This window comes from Ictidomys tridecemlineatus, chromosome 7 (assembly GCF_052094955.1).
Source record: "Ictidomys tridecemlineatus isolate mIctTri1 chromosome 7, mIctTri1.hap1, whole genome shotgun sequence".
In the NCBI taxonomy this organism is placed as follows: Eukaryota; Metazoa; Chordata; class Mammalia; order Rodentia; family Sciuridae; genus Ictidomys; species Ictidomys tridecemlineatus.
The window spans coordinates 99,692,369-99,702,992 of NC_135483.1; the positions used below are offsets into that span (position 1 = coordinate 99,692,369).

At 42.6% G+C, this 10,624-nt stretch overlaps 1 long non-coding RNA gene across 1 annotated transcript; it reads left to right on the forward strand.

Moving 5' to 3' along the window:
• The first annotated feature begins 573 nt into the window (after nucleotides 1-573).
• Nucleotides 574-10,228, forward strand: LOC144365522 (uncharacterized). The gene is made up of 2 exons (XR_013424044.1): nucleotides 574-2,856; nucleotides 9,809-10,228. It is a non-coding gene; the product is annotated as an uncharacterized LOC144365522 (long non-coding RNA).
• The last annotated feature ends 396 nt before the right edge of the window (nucleotides 10,229-10,624 follow it).

Consider the following 10,624-nt stretch of genomic DNA (forward strand, 5'->3'; position numbering starts at 1 on the left):
TTCTTTTGTTTCGATTTCATTAATTTCAGCTCTGATTTTAATTATTTCTTGCCTTCTACTTCTTTTGCTGTTGTTTTGCTCTTCTTTTTCTAGGATTTTGAGATGAAGTATGAGATCATTTATTTGTTGGTTTTTTCTTTTTTTAAGGAATGAACTCCAAGCAATGAATTTTCCTCTTAGAACTGCTTTCAATGTGTCCCATAGATTCCGATATGTTGTGTCTGTGTTTTCATTAAACTCTAAGAATTTTTTAATTTCCTCCTTGATGTCTTCTAAAACCCATTGATCATTCAGTAACCTATTGTTCATTCTCCAAGTGATGCATGATTTTTCCTTGCTTCTTTTATCGTTGATTTTTAGTTTCATTCCATTATGATCAGATAAGATGCATGGTATTATCTCGCTCCTTTATATTGTCTAAGAGTTGCCCTGTGACATAATATATGATCTATTTTTGAGAAGGATCCATGTGCTGCTGAGAAAAAAGTGTAACTGCTTGATGTTGGGTGGTATATTCTATATATGTCAATTAAGTCTAGGTTGTTAATTGTGTTATTGAGTTGTATAGTTTCCTTATTCAACTTTTGTTTGGAAGATCTGTCCAGTGGTGAGAGAGGTGTGTTGAAGTCTCCCATGATTATTGTATGGTGGTCTATTAGACTCTTGAACTTGAGAAGAGTTTGCTTGATGAACACAGCAGCACCGTTGTTTGGGGCATATATATTTATGATTGTTATGTCTTGTTGGTGTATGGTTCCCTTGAGCAGTATGTAGTGTCCCTCTTTATCCCTTTTGATTAACTTTGGTTTGAAATCTATTTTATTTGATATGAGTATGGACACTCCTGCTTGTTTCTGCAGTCCATATGAGTGATATGATTTTTCCCAACCTTTCACCTTCAGTCTATGTATATCTTTCCTATCAAATGCGTCTCCTGTAGGCAGCATATTGTTGGGTCTTGTTTTGTGATCCATTCAACTAGCCTGTGTCTCTTAATTGGTGAGTTTAAGCCATTAACATTTAGGGTTATTATTGAGATATGGTTTGTTCTTCCAGCCATATTTGTTTATTAATGCTGCTAAACCTGATTTGTTTTCCTCTTTGATTATTTTCCCCCCTTTACTGTCCTACCTCCCACTGTTGGTTTTCATTGTTGTTTTCCATTTCCTCTTCCTGTAGTGTTTTGCTAAGGATTTTTTGAAGAGATGGTTTTCTAGTTGCAAATTCTTTTAACTTTTGTTTATCGTGGAATGTTTTAATTTCATCTTCCATCCTGAAGCTTAATTTCGCCGGATACACGATTCTTGGTTGGAACCCATTTTCTTTTAGCGTTTGAAATATGTTATTCCAGGATCTTCTAGCTTTTAGAGTCTGTGTTGAGAGATCAGCTGTTATCCTGATTGGTTTACCCCTAAATGTAATCTGCTTCCTTTCTCTTGTAGCTTTTAAAATTCTCTCCTTATTCTGTATGTTGGACATCTTCATTATAATGTGTCTAGGTGTGGATCTCTTATGATATTGCACATTCGGCGTCCTGTAGGCTTCTAGGATTTGGGGTTCTGTCTCATTCTTCAAGTCTGGGAAGTTTTCTCGTATTATTTCACTGAATAAATTGTCTATTCCTTTGGTTTGGAGCTCTGTGCCTTCCTGTATCCCAATGACTCTTAAGTTTGGTCTTTTGATATTATCCCATATTTCTTGGATGTTGTGCTCATGGTTTCTTAGCAGACTTGCTGAGCTGTCTATGTTCTTTTCAAGTTGAAATATTCTGTCTTCATTGTCTGATGTTCTATCTTCTAAGTGATCCACTCTGCTGGTAGTATTCTCAATTGAGTTTTTAAGTTGGTTTATTGCTTCCTGCATTTCTAGGATTTCTATTTGTTTGTTTTTTATTTCCTCTATCTCCCTGTGAAATTGATCTTTTACTTCCTGGATTTGTTTATGTAGTTCCTTGTCAATGTGATCTTTCATTGTCTGATTTTGCTGTCTCATGTCTTCCTTGAGACTCCAGATCATCTGAAGCATGTATATCCTGACCTCTTTGTCTGACATTCCATCTGTTGCAGCTATTACATCTTCTAGAGTTGAGTTGACCTGCATTGCTTGTGGTCCTTTCTTTCCTTGTCTTTTCATACTGCTCACGTTTCTTTCTGCTTGGTGAAACTGTTGTGTTTTTGAAATTTTCCCTCTATTTATTTATATTGCTCTTGTATAGTTGAAAAGTCTCCCTTGCAGGACAGGTGGTGGCTGTGATCCTCCACCAATTGGTGTGATCTGTTTACTACACTGGCGGGCCCTAGGTCTGCTCTGCTGGCTGGTCGAAGGTCCGCCTACCCAGCAGGCGCCAGGGGCACCTCTGTCTCTCCTCAGGTTGCTGGGCCTAACCTCCCGATGGGTCCCCGGTATGCCTACCTTGCAGGCACTGGGGGTGGGGCCGGCTCCGGCCCGCAACAAGCCGCTGGGCCTGATCTGCCGGTGATCACAGTCCCGCCTACCATGCAGGCACTGGGGGCGGGGACGGTCCTGCCCCTCAGCAGGCCACTAGGCCTGATCTGCTGGTGGTCACAGTCCCGCCTACCTTGCAGGCACTGGGGGAGGGAAGGGCCTGCCCCACAGAAGGCCGCTGGTGGGTCGCAGGACCGCGTTCCCTGCAGGCGCGTGTGTCAGCTCTGTCTCTCCGCAGGTTGCTGTGCCTAACCTGCCCGTGGGTCACCGGTTCTCCTTGCAGGCACTGGGGGTGGGGCCGGCTCTGGCCCGCAACAAGCCCCTGGGCCTGATCTGCCGGTGGTCACAGTCCCGCCTCGACTTTTTGGAATGAAACATTCAGAGCTTGTTCCAAACAAGCTCTGTAACAGAGTAAGTATCAGGGTAAACTTCTGAGTTTCTTTGCAACCTGTACTTGTCTTTATCTTAGCCTACAGTAGCCATTCTCCAAAGATGACTCTCCATCCAACCAACAAGTCTCCCAGTATTCATGCCACAGGGGTGAGGGTTTTAATCAATAGAGTGCATGGACGTCATCTGCATGATTTCTGAGGTTAGGACATTAGAAGACTTGCAACTTTTGGTAGGAGTCATTCACTGTCTGTGGTAGTCATGATGGGAGGAGGCCAAACTAGGCACGTGGAGAGTCTGTGTGGAGTGAGATGCAGGGTAATACCTGCTCTGGGGCAGGCATGTGGGTGGAGAAGTCATCTCTGATGTCCAGTCCAGTTGAGCCTTCAGATGGCTCTAACTCCAGCCATCTTCACTTTAGCCACATGAAAAATTCCAAATAAAAGCCATCCAGCTGATCCGTGCTAACCCACAGATCCAAAAGTATAATGATAAATGTTTGTTTTAAGTCACAGAGTTTTGTGGTGCTTTGTTGCATAGCATCATGTACCTAAACTAATCAACTGCAAAGTCTTCTAAGTGTCTCCTGACCTTAGGACCTGGGAACTCCTTGAAGGCTGGAAAATCATCTTGGCGTTTTTGATACTGTGAGAGCTAAAACTTGCAGCATGGCTCACATGACTGGACAAATAGTCCTTTTTCTGAAAGACCTGGAATAACAAAAGAAGCAAGTGCAGATGCTCCTCAACTTACAGTAGGGTCCCCTCCTGATAAACCCATCATAAGATGAAAGTATCCTTAGGTTGAAAATGCATTCAAAACTCTGATGAACAAATCATAGAGTAGAATACTCGTACCTATCGTTAGTCAGGAACTGGACAGAGAAATGCATGCAATCTGCTAATCTATCTTTTTCATTTTCTGCTTATGCTCTACCATGGGATGCTTCCCTTCCAGGCTCTCATTAGAGAGAAAAAAAATTGACAGAGGCCATTTTTTTTCTTTATAAACTTTAAAAAAGTAAATAGGGTTATCTTTCAGTATCTATGGGAGATTGGTTCCAGTACACCCCACCCCTGCTGTGGATACCAAACTCATAAGATACTCCAGTCCCTTATATAAAATGGGACTTGTAACATAACCTATTCCCTTTCTCCTATATGCTTTAAGTCATCTAGATTGCTTATGGTATAATGTAAATGATATGTAAATAGGTGTTATACTGTATTGTTTAGGAATATAGGTAAGGAAAAAGTCTATATGTGCTCTGTGTAGACAATTTTTGAGTGTTTGTGATCCACAGTTGGTTCAATCCATGCATTTAGAACCTGTGGGTATGCAGGGCTAAGTGTAACTCCCATTTAAAATAAATTTGTTTAGTCAGGTATGCTGGTGCATGCCTGTAATCTGAGAAACTTGGGAGGTGGAGACAGGAGGATCCCAAGTTTGAGGCCAGCCTTGGCAACTTAGCAAGACCCTATCTCAAAAAAAAAAAAAAAAAGAAAGAAAGAAAGAAAAGGGTGGGAATGTAGTTCAGTGGTAGATCATCTCTGGGTTCAATTACCAGTACCATAACACAAAATAAAATAAGGGAAAAATTGATTTAAAATGAAGATACAAAAGTCTCCCTCTTTTCTCTTCCACAGCTATTAGGTTTCCTCCCCAAAGGCTTCTATAGTACTAGCTTCTTTGCACCCATCTAGAAATATTTGATTGCATTTGCAAGCATATATATATATATATATATATATATATATACACACACACACATATATATATGTATATGTATATATATATACATATATATATGTGTATATATATGTATATATTTGTTTATATATATATATATATAAACACACACATTTTATACACACACGTGATATGCATATGACACCCGTGATCTGTGGCGAAGATGAAGGGCCAGCAATATTAATATACTCAGATATTCACTTTAGCTACACATGAAAAAAGAAGAGGACTATCAAATACAAAGAAGGAAAATATACATCCACATGCATACATAACACTTGTGCTTTTGCACATAACAATATATCTTGAAGATTTTTCCATATCATTTAAAAAATGACTACCTAGAATTCCATTGTACCATTGTATCACAATTGATTTAACATTCTATTGTTGGGAGACATTTAGTTATTGCTGATGTTTTATTATAAAAACAACAGTATTATGAATAAATTTATACAAGTACTATCTTACTTGTGTGTTTTTCTCCAGAGGATATATTCCTCAAAATGACATTGCTGGGTCTGGCTGTCTGAATTCATGGTTCTCTAGTTTTGTTGTTGAGGTGGGTCCAGGCACATTGCCCAGGCTGGTCTTGAATTTCTGGATGAAAGTGAGCATCCAACCTCAGCCTCCCAAATGCTGGGACTACAGGTGTGAGCTAGTCAGTGCACCCAACTCCGAATTCAGGACTTTCATGGGAGACAGGCTTTTTCAGTTGAAATACCACTGGGCACTAAATGTCCAGACACAGTTTAGTTTCTAGAAACACCTCAGCGGTGTAGGATCTGAGTTGTGATCTTTGCTCTGAAGGTCCATAGCTGGAAGCTTTAGAAGGATGTGGCCTTCAGAGGGTGCTGGCCACAAATGGTGGACCAGTGAGCTCTTCCTTAGGGCAAAACCTAGGGAATACATCCCTCCTTCTCTCCCTTCCTTTTTTGGTACTGGGAGTAGAAACTAAGGTCACTTTACCCCTAAACTACATCCCCAGTCTGCCCCACCCCTCCTTTAAAATTTTGAGACAAGTTCTCCTAAATTGCAGAGGCTGACCTCAAACTTGCCATGCTCCTGCCTCAGCCTCCCAAGTGGATGGGATTACAGGTGTGCACCACCAATGCTGGGGTTCAGGGAATTTTTTTTCACAGGCAAAATTGATTCATCTGGGTACTAGTATAAAGTAAGGATTGAGCTACTTGCTAAATCTTACCCATTAAGAAACTTTCCAGTTTTCAACAGTAGAACAGCCCATGGCTTTGATTCCTGCTTCTTAAAAGCTTTAAAACAATCTGGGACAGACCAGATTGTTTGCCAAATGAGGTATTTTTTCCTAAACTAGTAAAAAAGATGTTTGCAGCAGGCCCGGTAATACTTTTGCTCCTTCAGCTGCAGTTCTCCAAAATGACCAAAAGAGGGCACTAGACACAAACGATTTCAACCCAGCTCCAAGGCCCCTGCTGCTTCCAATGTTGCCTCAAAACCTGGATTCCGCTTGAGCTTCTTGGCCTTTTCCTAAGCTTCTGAAGCCCATAATCCTTAGTAGAACACGATGTTAATTAGGAAGCCAAAAAATGGGAAAGGAAACACAATGAAAGCAAGCCAACAAACAGAACAATACTGAATGAAGGATAAAAATGATTTTGTGTGACTGGGCAGACTGTCTCTGACTTGGGAAGAACTGGTGTTAGGTAGCTTTCTTTCCTTGCCATCCCCCACCCCCCACCCCAGCTCAGTTTCAAAAGGGCATCTTGGGCATAGTAGTAGGTGGTAGTAGCCTAGGTTTCCGATCTCCTAGCTAAGACTTTGCAGACTCCAGCCGTGGGATCTCCTAACTAAGACTTTGCCAGTGGCCAGCCCTAGAGGCATCTTTGCTGGAGTCTCCCCATCCCTTGCATGGGTCTGGCCTGGGACCAGGTCTTCCTCTCTGCAGCATCCCCATTCACCCTGCTGTTTGCCTCCCTCATACTCAGCCCTGGGCTCCTCCCCCATCTTTCTTAAAGAGCTTCAGGCATCCAGGAAGGATCTGGGACACTCCAGAGTCATTATTGACAAGTGAGGGCTGGGGACACTCCAAGATACCAGACTCCCCACCCACAAAGCCATGAAGGTGACAGTAGTGGGGAAGCACTGCTATGACTGTCATAGTGTCAGTTCTTCATAAGTATCTGTTTATAAACCAAATAGCAAAGGTCTGTGGAGGGGCAATGGAGCTGTAGAAGGCTATTGGAAGACTGCAGATGGGGGCAGAGGCCAGGTCAGCCATTTTCTTTTTGAGATTTTTAAATTAATTTTATTTTTTAGAACAGTTTTTAACTTATGGAAAAAATGCAATTCTGTCACAAACCTCTCATCTTACTTCCATCATGATTCATGCCTTCCATTACATGGTGCATAGGATACACTCACAGAGCTAGTACGGATACATGACTGTATCTAAAATCCACATATTATTCAGATTTCCTTAATTTTTATCTTTTTCTATTTCAGGACCCCAACCAACATACCACACTACATTTAGTTATTGTGTCTCTTAGGTCAATGTAGGCTCTTCTTGGCTGGGAGAGTTTCTTAGATTAGCCTTGTTTTTCAGGACCTTGACAGTTTTGAGCAATATTGGTCAGGTGTTTTGTAAAACATCCTTCCTTTGGCATTTGACAAATGTTTTTCTCTTGATTAGACTGGGATTATGTATTTTTGGCAGGAAAGCCACATAAGACTTTTTATTTTTATTTTTGGTGGTACTAGGAATTGAACCCAGGGTTTCTCAATGCTAGGCAAGCACTGTACCACTGAACTACCTCGCTGGCCCCATATGACATTAAATTTTTTTTTTAACTGTAGATGGACACAATATCTTTATTTATTTTTATGTGGTGCTGAGGATCGAACCCAGTGCCTCACAGATTTGAGGCAGGCACTCTACCACTGAGCTACAGCCCCAGCTCCCCATATGACATTTTTAATAACATGATCTGTTATATAAAGAATGGAAAGAAAATCTAGTCTTTCAGTCTTTCCTTTAACATGATGGATTGAAATCTTAGAATTTTGGTTAGATATTGTTGAGAATGAAATCCATTGCTTTCCATTTGAAATTCATGCTGATTGGAAGAATTTTCTGTTTATATTTTCTGGCTATGCACATTTCACTCTGCATTTCTCTTCCCCTGACCACATACTTCCAGATGCCTTAGGACAGGTTGATTTGGAGATCCGAATCTCTGACCTTGAACCTCCCGCCAGGATGCTAGGTAAAGAGCAGGTAGAATCATGCTAAAAACATTCCTGTTGATGCCAATTTCATAAGTATAGCTCCCCAAACCCAAAGGAACATATATGGCCAGTACCAATCTCCTTAGCTGGGTTCCAAAAATGACCTCAGCACTACCAAGAAAGAGGGTGGTGACAGAAGAGACAGAGTAGAGAGTGATGGCTAGGCCAACTGATGGTAGCTAAATCATCTTTTGCAAAGACTAGAGGAACATTTAACTATGAGAGCATGTTGCTAGGGCCTCTCCCTAAATTTCATGGGGCTGCTACAAATGATTGACTCTGAAAATTAAATGATGTTAGCCTAAAAGTTAATCTATCTCAGTTGGCAAATCTTTTGGTACTGTTACTGTGCAACCATCTGGCATTTGCAAGTACAGCTCTCTTGGGCTTCCGGCAGTGGGGAAGAAAGAGTGTTGTCACCAAACCAACACTGTTCTGTCACTACTGATGACTATCGCATGGTCTTCAATGGCCTAATTAAGCCACAGTCCTCTCTTTATCCACAACCCTTGTAATTTTTTTAAAATACTTTTTTTGTTGTTGTTGATAGACCTTTATTTATTTATATGTGGTGGGTGCTGAGAATTGAACCCAGTGTCTCACACATGCCAGGAAAGTGTGCTATCGCTGAGCCCCAGCCCCAGCCCAACCCTGGTAATTTTTAAATACAATTGAGCCATGGCTTCAATGGCTCCTGTATGCTGGGGAGGGGGGTGTACTTTCGCCGTCTGGGTCAGAGTCCACCAGCTCCCCCAGCCTCGCTGTTCAGGCCCTTTCCTGCCATTGCAGTTCTGCCCAACCTAGAGCAAGAGGCCAAGGCTTCCAGACCCCACCATATACCCCCACACCACTCTACTTCCTGTATCTTGGTATGAAGATTTTAATTAGCCAATATCAAGATTTTATTTATTCCCCCATCTTTCTAACTCAACTGGCTTCTCATTCTCAACCAGTAGAATTCAAATTCTTTCCAAAGCAGGTTGCCATCTTTATTCCCTCCTGACCACCAGGCTTGCTGAGCATTGCATGTGTGCAAACCCCCTGCAGATTTTTGACAATAGCTTCCAAGAGCTGCTCTTCTACTACTAGACTTATTCTCTTTGCTTCCTTTCTTCCTTTTTATCTCTTCCTCTCTCCTGCAGAGTGTGGCAAGACCACTGCTGCTGGGCATGAGTGGAGCTTTGTTCTCTCCCACATATGGGTCAGGTGTGGCTATGTCTGCATGTGTCTCCTAGAGACCTGTTAGCCAGAGGGCTTCCTTTACAGAACCTAAGTGACCAGGGGCTTGTATGGAATGTATACTGGCTAAAAAAAACTGACCCAGGGCACAGGCACTGGTCTCAAGATGCTGCCCACGGTAGAGCACTGTTCTCCTGTACACTGGGAGTGAGGGGTACTTTCACCAAGGAAGAGGATGCAAATGGAGAGATTTTAGATTTAGACAAAGGTCAGGGGTGGTAAAACTCACTGGATCCCAAGGAGGGCTGTGGCCTCCTCCACCACTGTGAGACTGATCTCATCACTTTGCACCTTGCTCCTTCACGTTTACTCTAATTATGGCTCACGTCCGGTTGCTTCTGATTCTGCTCAGTGTTGTGTGAGCCATGCTAGACGCAGGGAGAAGTTTGAGTGACATCCTGGTTATGATATTTCGACACCCCATGCTCTGTGGAGAAGGGCCAGCAATGTTAATAAGACTCAAGTCTTCACTTTAGCTAGACATGAAAAGAGGAGAAGAATATGAAGTCCAGAGAAGGGAGAGCAAAGCAATAAAGAAAATGGAAATCTTTAGATATTTGGTGAGTCTACTCTCTAAAACTGGCGAAGCACCAAGGAAATGAATTGAAGAACTGCACAAAGCCTGGCTTTCAAAGGCCACAAATTTCCTTGGGGTAAAGGAAGGGGCAGGAAAAGGGCAGAGGTGCCCTATGAAGCAATCCTGTTCTTATTTTTGCAGATGCCTGGAATATTAACTGAAAGGATGAGAAAACAGTTCAGCTTCACACATGGCTTCTCCACCCGCTGACCCTGGTCCCGTCTCACCGACTTCTTAGGAGATAGAGAAATGGTGGAGCTCTTTGGCTCTCTCCACTAAAGTGGGCAATGACAGTCACTTACTGGCCACGTAGAAAAGGCTAATTTCGGTGCTAAGTGCTGTACCTAGCATCTTGTCGTCGCCGGCTCGTATCCCCGGAAGCTGGCTCTACTGCCACCCCCAGTTCACTGAAGAGAACGCTGAGGTTCTGTGAGGTTTTGTCATGGGCTGGAAGATTCCACACTGGTGTGTGGGCTGGATTCCATATGAGTGCAATGGTATCATGTTGCTTCTGCTCTAACCCTTGGGCCTAAGGGTCCTGAGAAAAACCAAGCTCCTAAATTTTAAGGAAAGAAAGTTGGGAAAACCATATTGCCTCCATTCCCTCTTCCCATTGCATTCCGTGCTGCCTCCATTCTTCCTGCCACCCCATATCAGATGGCTGTGGGTAGCCGGCAGCCCTCTAAGTTTGTAATTGGAAGCAGGTAGAAGGCGGGCGCAGTGGCACACGCCTGTAATCCCAGCAGCTTGGGAGGCTGAGACAGGAGGATTGCAAGTCCAAAGCCAGCCTCAGCAACTTATCGAGGCTCTAAGCAAGTTAATGAAACCCTGTCTCAAAATAAAAAAATAAAGTGAAATAAAATATAAAGGGCTGGGGGTGTGGCTCAGTGGTAAATTGCCCCTGAGTTAAATCCCTAGTATCTCCTCCCGCCTTCTCCCCCCAAAAGGAAAGTAGAT